The sequence below is a fragment of the Myodes glareolus genome, chromosome 13 (genome assembly GCF_982192425.1).
Source record: "Myodes glareolus chromosome 13, mMyoGla1.1, whole genome shotgun sequence".
NCBI lineage: Eukaryota > Metazoa > Chordata > Mammalia > Rodentia > Cricetidae > Myodes > Myodes glareolus.
Window position 1 is genome coordinate 19,917,845 of NC_142038.1, and position 10,806 is coordinate 19,928,650.

The following is a 10,806-nucleotide window of genomic DNA, read 5'->3' on the forward strand; positions in this document are numbered from 1 at the left end:
CTTAGAGCAATCGACAGCTGTGGGGAGAGGAAGAGTCAGTTTTAAGGATGTGGTCCCTGCTGGGTCAATCATCTGACCGGTCAATCACATATCTGATAGTATCTGGGCAGTAGAGGTTGGACTTGATGGGTCAAATAAGACAGCAAGGAGCATGCAATAGGGAAGTGTTGTTAAATCCATGAGGATTCGTGAGGAAAGGTGAATATAATCAAAAATAAGTGTGTGAGATTCTGACAGGCATGGTTTTCAATAAAAAAAAAGGCTGGAAAAATATGGCACTACCTAGAATTATATCAATGTCCAATATCTGAGTTTAATTTTATAGCTGTTTATAGATGCTAAAAGTCTTAATTTATACCATTGTCATATATTTAGACATATTCTTCATTATATTTTAGTGTATTCTCATTAGTTTACTATCAGATATTAAAGTAAACAAAAGCAAAGTCTTAGCATTTTAAAATTTTGGTTTCTTTACTCAGATGTGATTTAGTGGTTAGAGCACTGGCTACTCTAAGAAATGATCAGATTTGGGTTTCCAACATCACATGGTGGCTCACAATGATCTGTCCAGAACCAGGGAATCCAATGCCTTCTTCTGACCTTCACAGTACCAGGCACATGTGCAGTACAGATGCACACATGAAGCAAAATTTCATACACATAATTTTTTTAAAAAAATTAATTTGCTTATGTCATGTCTCTTTCCAGTATAGCATGTGTTCATTAAGTAATCTCTATAGTCATTTCCCACCTTCTAGTTTTGGCTGCTACATTCTGCACAATAGCAATGATAACCTGTGAAACCTGGGCTTTTGAATGGAAGATGGAACAGAACTCTCTATGACATATATTGTTTCTAGGGAGAGCAAAAAGTTGAGTCGTGAGACACTGAGGTTTATATTTTTTATTTAATTTTATTTCCAAAGGCAAAACTTAATTCACTTATCAATATTTCTTCAGCTCTAAGGAAATGGTTTTAAAAACAGAAAGTTGAAAGTACACTCAAGAGTAACTGCTGATACACAGTTCTGAAAAGGCAGAAAATGTGCTTTCCTTTTACAGAAAAGGTTAAATCTATATTACCAGCACATTTTATACAGAGAAATAAAGATGGCTTTAAAACTCCAAATTTGTGTAAACATAAAACACATCCATCCCTTCCTTTGCTTAGAAAATCCAGAGCAATCCCATTCACTCTGGAAGGCTTCTTCCCACTATGATTGTCCAGAGGTGGGAGCTCGCTCTGGTCTACTTCAGCCGTGGGATCTCAGCCCAGCCTTCGGTCCAACACCACATCAGAAAGCACTTTCAGGTCTTTCAGGAATGGCCGAGCTGCCAGGATCTCAATCTTCTGTTTTTGCTCAGAATCAGGGAAGATCTGCAGCAGGACCTCCCTAAGCTTGCTGGTCTCTGCAGAAGATCACTGTGCTGGCATGAGATAGTTATGCTGTATACCAGAAACGGTGGTCAGAGTTGTGAAGTGGAGCTGCTGAGGAAGCCAAGGGCCTGAAGTGTTTACCTGCTTCCAATATGGAGGCTGGTAGCTGGTGATGACTATTTGGGTGTTGTGGCTCCAGGCGAACATGTCCACATTTGGCAGGGCACTGAGTAGAGGCTCCAGGTCTCCAGGAATTCTTCTAGCCAAGGCCCGTTTCTTCCCAGAGGGTCATCGGGAACCATAAATATGTCCCCCACGAACGTGTACTGAAGCAATCTTTGGGCAATAATTTCTCTCCAGGACACTGACTCAGTCATAAACTCTCTGAAGTTATCATTGCTTACAATGACACCGCCAGTCTTGTGCGCTAAGTGTAGTAGGAACCTGTTAACACAAGCAACAATTTGTTCTCCAAAGACCGTCCTGGAAGGAGTTAGAGATAATATTCCAACCTCCTGGAGCTGGGTCAAGAAGTGCTGTTCTGTGATATTAGGATCATCCATTGTTCTTGACTGCGGCACAAACACAGTGATGTTTCTGTGACCAAGCTTCCAAAAATATTCAACAGCAATTGCTATTCCACGGCAACTGAAGAACTTGTGCAGCCCGTGGGTAAATGCGACATTACATCCATCTATAACAATATGCTTCAAATCTCTTCTGCCGGGTTTATTTTTTAACTCCAGCTTGTATGGTATTTTCAGCATTTCCCTAAATCTCTGAACCCCTGTAACTACAGAATCGGGATGATCAGAGGCTCCTGTCAATCCTGCATGTGTATCTGAAGGTAAGAGCTGGGGCAGTGGCAGCGGTGGAGAATTCTGGGAACAATGTGGCTTAGGCTGAGGGAAGCTGTAGAAGCCAGAAGGTTTCTCACAGGGAGCCTTCATGTTATTGGGAATCAAGGGTTCAGCTTCCTGTTGAAAACCTATTTTGGGAAAAGCTGGGCCTCTCTGGTGGCCTGTAGCTCCCCTCAAAATAAGGTTGACTTCTTCAGAACTGGAAGAGGAAAGAGACTGTGAGAGGCCATTGCTCTCAAGGTCCACATTACCACTGTCCTTCTCGTTTGAGCCCCACATTTCATGTTTCTGTCCTGCTGGCCCTCTTAAAGACTTTACTCTGCCGTTTGAGATATATGGTTGAGAGTCTGTAAATGGTAACTGGGAAAATTTTTCTTCCACACGTTGCTCCGTGTGACTCTGTGTGTTCTTGGGAGTGGAATCTCCTGTGAGCTTATTTGTGCTGCCCCCAGCATCTGCACTTCTGCTCTGAGCAGCATCTGGACACACAGAGCAAGGGGCACAAGCTCTGTGTCCTTGGAGCCTTTGGTTCTCTTCCTCAATTTCCTCCAAGCACAATAATGACTGTGTAGAAGGCCCATTCTTCCCAATGACTTCCCCAACATACTCGTTGAAATACACCATGTTACTTAAGAATTTTACAACAATGGTTTACTTCACTTCTTCTGTGCAGACTCTGATATTTGGTAAATGTTCTGCACCAACTTCACTTCCTCTATCAAGATGATTTGCCTGCACAAGTGAAAAAGAAAAGGAAGGGTGTCACATTTAACCAGTTCAGCTCATAATAGACCCTTGTCAGTCAATAATCGATTGGCCAGAACTAGTTTACAATGGTACTATTGACATGATTGTAGGAGAGAACTGGCAGCATTGATTATACTCAGTTGGTTATGGTTAGTACAAAAGAACGTGATGTTTGCACAGGATGAGTTGGGTCAGTCTGGGAGGTAATGAAGGTCTGTTGAAAGGTTGATAAGATCAAATACATCGTTTATATGTATAAAATGACCACAGAAAGAATGAAAAAGAGAAAAGGGAGAACTTAGAAATGGAGTCCGGTAGGTGATGAGCACACTGTTTCTGCAACAGACAGGAAATGCGGGTCCTTTAGAAAAAAAAAAAAAAGCAGAGTGAAAAGCAAAGGCTGGCAAGTCTGGGTAAGTGCGTCAAGAGGGCACAGCTTCCCAGGCTCCTATCATTGATTTACACCCACACCATCTGCCTCCATAGACTGTCTTGTCAGTCTGTGCCATAGGCTACTATTCCCATCATCCTTCTCTGCTCACTTCCCATTCTTTCTAGACCCCAAATGTAGGTCTTTACCATTTCTCTCCTTCTGGTCATGATTAATTTTTAAAATTATATTTGTTTCATAAAATACTATACACCTTCATAATTTAAGATATATAGGAAACCATCCTCACAGAAGGCAGAAGGAAGAGTAGATACTTTGACATCTGACTTCCACAAATATACGTACTTTGAATATAGTACCATCTTAGTATGCCTCCATCCTGCTCTGAAAAAATGCTGACCTAAACCAATTTATGGAAGAAAAGGCTTCCTTATGTCAGTTTACAGATTAAAGTCTACCATCAATGGAAGCCATAGCAGAAACTCAACACAGGAATCTGGAGAAGAAACTGAAAACAAAGGGTGTGGAGCAATGCTGTAGAGCTTGCAACTGGCTGTTACACCTTGACCTCAGTCTGAAATGGCTATCCTGCCTCCAGGAAGCTCAGCATGAGACTGTGTGGGGATAACTGTTTCCTTCCGATTTATATTCCTCTCTAGGGCTGGGATGAAAGAAATGTACTGCCCTATTTTATGGAAATTAGTGTGGCTACTGGTGTTGAAGTTGTGTGTCATAATGTTACTGGGATTAAAGGTGTGTGTTACCATAATCTGGTCTGGAAGTCTAACCAGTGGGACCATTTTACTCTCAGAAGAGATAGGGAAGGATACTACGTAGTCAAAAGAAAAAATTCACCAAGATGACATTTCAACTCTTAACATCTATACCTCAAATCCAAGGAAAGCCATATTCGTAAGAGTAACACTACGGAACTTAAGACCACACACTGATCTTGGGTAACATCAATACCCCTCTCCCACCACGAATAATCATACACACATAAATGTGTAGTACGATAGAGAGAGAGAGAGAGAGAGAGAGAGAGAGAGAGAGAGAGAGAGAGATAGAATCGACAACAGAAACAAGAAAAAGCTTACAAACTCATGGAACTCTAACAGCTCTCTACTGAATGAAAAAGGTGTCAAGACAGAATAAAATTAAAAAAAGAAGACTTTCTAAAATTGAAGGTAAATGAATAATCAAACAGTGGGACACATTATAAGTGGTTTTAAGAGTTTACAAGTTCATAGCACTAAGTGCCTTCAAAGAACTTGAGAGATCTCACACTAACAATTTGACTTAATAACTGAAAGTTCTAGAACAAAAAGAAGAAATCACATTCAAAAGGATTAGATGGTGAGAACTGCTCAAATTCAAGGCTGAAATCAACAAACCAGAAACAAATAATACAGCTTTGAAATGAAGATTTGGTTCTTTGAGATGATTAAGAAGGTAGGCAAACTCTTATTTAAATTAACTCATGAGAGAGAGAGAGAGAGAGAGAGAGAGAGAGAGAGAGAGAGAGAGAGAGAGAGAGAATATCCACATTAACACAATCAGAAATTAAAAGAAGCATATAACAGCACAGAGGAAATCCAGAGGGCAAAATTGAGAGGTCATACTTTAATAACCTGTACTATCTCAGTTTTGAAAATCTAAAGGAAAGGTAAAGCACAACTAATAAAAACTCTGTGTCAAAAAGTGGAGTTCAACCAAAAGATTCAGAAAGCAGAGCAGACAGTCAGCAACTGGCTCTTACCTCAACCTCAGTCTGAAATGATGATCCTGCCTCCAGGACCCTCAGTATGAGACTGTATGTTGAAAGCTGTTTCCTCCTGTCTTATATTCCTCTCTAGGGCTAGTAATAAAGGCATGTACTACAGTGATTAAAGGGGCATACACCCGACTTCTATGCAAACTAGTGTATCTTCAGGGATCAAAGGTGTGTATCATTGGTTTTCTGGGATTAAAGGTCTGTGTTTCCATAATCTGGTCTGGAAAGATGACCAGTGGGATTGTTTTACTCTCATAAAAGATAGGGATAAATACTACATAATCATCGAAAGAAAATTGTACCACTATGACATTTCATTTCTTAACATCTATGCCTCAAACACAAGGGAGCCCATATTTGTAAGAGTATCACTACCGAGTTTCAATTACATAGTGACCATCAAATGCTGATAGTTGTAAACATCGATACTCCTCTCTCACCAATAAATGATAATCCAGATATAAATGAATAGATAGATAAATGGATAGATAGACATAAACATAGATAGATAGATAGATAGATAGATAGATAGATAGATAGATAGATAGATAGATAGATAATATCAACAACAGAAACAAGAGAAAGCTTACAAACTCATGGAAATTGAACAGCTCTCTAGTGTATGAAAAAATGAGTGAAGACAGAAATAAAAAAATAAAATTAAAGATTTTCTGAAATTGAAGGTAAATGAATAACCAAACAGTGGGACACATTCAAAGTGGTTCTAAGATTTTACAGGTTCATAGCACTAAGTGCCTACATAAAACACCTGGAGAGATCTCATACTAACAACTTCCCGAAAAACTGGTATTTCTAGAACAAAAAGAGATCACATTCAAAAGGAGTAATTGTCAAGAAATATCAAATCCAAACTGGAATCAACAAAATAGAATCAAATAGAATACAGTAAATGTAACAAAGATTTGGTTCGTTGAGATAATCAACAAGGTAGGCAAACCCTTATCTAAAATAACTCATGAGAGAGATATCCACATTGACGCATTCAGAAATGAAAAGGGGTATATAACAGACACTAAGGAAATCCAGAGGACAAAGTCAAGAGAGGGCATACCTTAAAATCCTGTTCTCTCAATTTTGATAATCTAAAAGAAAGGTGAAGCATAATTAGTAAAAACACCAGGTCAAATATTGGGGTTCAATCAAAGATCCAAAATGCAAAGCATCCAGCCAGCAACTGACTGGTAACTCAACCTCAGTCTGAAACGGTGATCCTGCCTTTAGGAACCTTAGCATAGGACTGTGTGTTAGAGCTGTTTCCTCCTGTCTTATATACCTCTCTAGGACTGGGATTAAAGGCGCGCACCATTTCGATTAAAGGCATGTACCACCTGATTTCTATGCCAAATACTGTGGCTACTGTCATTGTGACCACTGGGATTAAAGGTGGATGTCATTGTGGCATCTGATTTAAATGTGTGTGTTTACCAAAACCTGATCTGTAAGGCTGGCCAGTGAGACTATTTTACTCTGATTCTTAAAATACAATTGAAATGCCACTAGGCAAAGTGATATTTTTTGATAGATACAACTTAATAAAGTTAAATCGTGATTAGGTGAGCAATTTACATAGTCCTTTTAACCCTTGTAAAACAGATGCAGTCATTAAATGTCTCCCAACCAAAAAAAAAAAAAAAAAAGCACAAAATTCTACCTGAATTTCATGAAGAGTTAGCAACAATACTCATCGAATTACTTCACAAAATAGAAACAGTTTGTTTTTATTTTCAGAAATATAGCTCATTTTGAAGAGGTCACAATTACCCTAAAAACAAACCACATAAAGACCCCCCCAAGAAAGAATTATAGATATGTTTCCTCTATGACCTGGATGCAAAAATTCTCAACAAAATATTTTCTAACTGAATCTAAAAACACATCAAAAAGACCACACATTATTATCAAATACTCTTCATGCCAGGAACTCGGGGATGGCTCAATACAAGAAAATCAGGAAATACAATTCACTATATAAACAAACTGAAAGGAAAAAAAAAACATGATTGTCTCTCTAGACGCAGAAAAGGCCTTTAACAAAATCCAACACGCCTTCATGATAAAATTCCTGGAGAGATTAGAGATAAAAGAGAGATACCTCGACATAATAGAGGCAGTCTACTGCAAGCCCATAGCTAAAAATCAAATTAAACGAAGGTTCATAGCACTAAGTGCATACATAGAACACCTGGAGAGATCTCATACTAACAACTTACTGAAAAACTGGTATTTCTAGAACAAAAAGAGATCACATTCAAAAGGAGTAATTGTCAAGAAATATCAAATCCAAACTGGAATCAACAAAATAGAATCAAATAGAATACAGTAAATGAAACAAAGATTTAGTTCGTTGAGATAATCAACAAGGTAGGCAAACCCTTATCTAAAATAACTCATGAGAGAGATATCCACATTAACACAATCAGAAATTAAAAGGGGTATATAACAGACACTAAGGAAATCCAGCGGACAAAGTCAAGAGGTCATACTTTAAAAACCTATACTCACTTAATTTTGATAATCTGAAAGAAATTTGAAGCACAATTAATAAAAAACACCAGGTCAAATATTGGGGTTCAACCAAAGATCCAAAAGGCAAAGCATCCAACCAGCAACTGACTCTTCTTATCTCGACCACAATCTGAAACGGTGATCCTGCCTTTAGGAACTTTAGCATAAAACTGTGTGTTACTCCGTCTGTATCGCCGTCCTTCGCCAGATGACGGATCTATGGTGATAAGCAAAATATACATCAGTATGGTTACCGGACTGAGCCCCCCAAGGTCCAAATGAGGAGCAGAAGGAGGAAGAACATGAAAACGAAAACCAGGACTGCGAGGGATGCTATCACCCACTGATACAAGGGAACAGATCTAATGAGAGTTTACCAAGGCCAGTTGGACTGGGACTGAACAAGGATGTGATCTAACCAGATTCTCGGAATTTGGCCGGATTCTCTGAATGTGGCTGGCCCGAAGTCTTTCTGAAAAGCCATTGACTATGATACTGGGACTTGTTTCCTCTGTATATACTGGATTTTGGGGATCCAGTCTGTTTGGATAGTCACCTGCCTGGACCTGGAGGGAGGGGGAGGAGCTTGGACTTCCCACAGGGCAGGAAACCCTGACTGCCCTAAGGGACAAAGAGGGAGGAGGAGAGGGAGTGGGGGGAGTGGGAGGGTGTTGGGAAGAGGGGCGGAAATGGAAACTTTTATAATTTAATAAAATTTACTCAAAAAAAAAAAAAGAAGACTGTGTGTTAGAGCTGTTTCCTCCTGTCTTATATACCTCTCTAGGGCTGGGATTAAAGGCGCGCACCATTTCAATTAAAGGCATGTACCACCTGATTTCTATGCCAACTAGTCATTGTTAATGTCATTATGACTACTAGGATAAAGGTGGGTGCCATTGTGGCACCTCATTTAAATGTGTGTTTACCATAACCTGGTCTGTAAGGCTGGCCAGTGGAACTGTTTTACTCTCAGATTTTTAGGGAGCCTTTATTTTTTAAAATACAACTGAAATACTACTAGGCAAAGGGATATTTTTTATAGATACAACTTAATAAAGTTAAATTATGATCAGGTAAGCAATTTATATAGTCCTATTAACCCTTGTGAAACAGATGCAGTCATTAAATGTCTCCCAACCAAAAGAGAGAGAGAGAGAGAGAAGAAAAAAAATAAAGAAGAAAAATGAAAACCAGGGCAGCACAGAATTTTACCTGAGTTTCATGGAAGAGTTAACAATGATACTCAAATTACTCCACAAAATAGAAACAGTTTGTTTTTATTTTCAGAAATATAGCTCATTTTGTTTGAAGAGGTCACAGTTACCTTAAAACCAAACCGCATAAAGACCGCCAAAGAAAGAGAATTATAGATATGTTTCCCCTATGACCTGGATGCAAAAATTCTCAACAAGATATTTTCTAACTGAATCTAAAAACACATCAAAAAGACCACACATTATTATCAAATACTACTCATGCCAGGGACTCAGGGATGGCTCAGTATGAGAAAATCAGTAAATACAATTCACTATATAAACAAACTGAAAGGAAAAAAAAAAAAACATGATTGTCCTAGACGCAGAAAAGGCCTTTAACAAAATCTAACACACCTTCATGATAAAAGTCCTGGAGAGATTAGAGATAAAAGAGAGATTCCTCAACATAATAAAGGCAGTCTACTGCAAGCCCATCACTAAAATCAAATTAAATGAAGGTTCATAGCACTAAGTGCATACATAGAACACCTGGAGAGATCTCATACTAACAACTGACTAAAAAACTGGTATTTTCTAGAACAAAAAGAGATCTCATTCAAAAGAAGAAATTGTCAAGAAATATCAAATCCAATCTGGAATCAACAAAATAGAAACAAAGAGAACAATACAGTAAATGAAACAAAGATTTGGTTCGTTGAGATAATCAACAAGGTAGGCAAACCCTTATCTAAATTAGCTCATGAGAGAGATATCCACATTAACACAATCAGAAATTAAAAGGGGTATATAACAGACACTAAGGAAATCCAGAGGACTAAGTCAAGAGGGCATACTTTAAAAACCTATACTCACTTAATTTTGATAATCTAAAAGAAAGGTGAAGCACAATTGATAAAAAACACCAGGTCAAATATTGGGGTTCAACCAAAGATCCAAAAGGCAAAGCATCCAGCCAGCTACTGACTCTTCTTACCTCGACCACAATCTGAAACGGTGATCCTGCCTTTAGGAACCTTAGCATAGGACTGTGTGTTAGAGCTGTTTCCTCCTGTCTTATATACCTCTCTAGGACTGGGATTAAAGGCGCGCACCATTTCAATTAAAGGCATGTACCACCTGATTTCTATGCCAACTAGTCATTGTTAATGTCATTATGACTACTAGGATAAAGGTGGGTGTCGTTGTGGCACCTCATTTAAATGTGTGTTTACCATAACCTGGTCTGTAAGGCTGGCCAGTGGAACTGTTTTACTCTCAGATTTTTAGGGAGCCTTTATTTTGTAAAATACAGTTGAAATGCTACTAGGCAAAGGGATATTTTTTATAGATACAACTTAATAAAGTTAAATCGTGATCAGGTAAGCAATTTACATAGTTCTATTAACCCTTGTGAAACAGATGCAGTCATTAAATGTCGGCCAACTAGAGAGAGAGAGAGAGAGAGAGAGAGAGAGAGAGAGAGAGAGAGAAAGAGAGAGAGAGAAAGAGAGAGAGAGAGAAGAAAAGAAAGAAAGAAAGAAAGAAAGGAAGGAAGGAAGGAAGGAAGGAAGGAAGGAAGGAAGGAAGGAAGGAAGGAAGGAAGAAAAGAAGGAAGGAAGAAAAAAGAAAACCAGGGCAGCACAGAAATCTACCTGAGTTTCATGGAAGAGTTAACAATAATACTCATCAAATTACTCCACAAAATAGAAACAGTTTGTTTTTATTTTCAGAAATATAGCTCATTTTGTTTGAAGAGGTCACAGTTACCCTAAAACTAAACCACATAAAGACCTCCCCCCAAAAAAGAGAATTATAGATATGTTTCTCCTATGAACATTGATGCAAAAATTCTCAACAAAATATTTTCTAACTGAATCTAAAAACACATCAAAAAGACCATCCATTATTATCAAGTACTCTTCATGCCAGGG

General features: G+C 38.5%; 1 pseudogene across 1 annotated transcript; it reads right to left on the reverse strand.

Annotated features, from left to right (window-relative positions):
• Nucleotides 1-1,493: 1,493 nt before the first annotated feature.
• On the reverse strand, nt 1,494-9,913 carry LOC148119968 (NEDD4-binding protein 1 pseudogene; annotated as a pseudogene). The gene is made up of 2 exons (XR_015734764.1): nt 9,870-9,913; nt 1,494-2,973 (listed from the first exon to the last, which is right to left on the reverse strand). The product of XR_015734764.1 is annotated as an NEDD4-binding protein 1 pseudogene (transcript).
• Between the last annotated feature and the right edge of the window lie 893 nt (nt 9,914-10,806).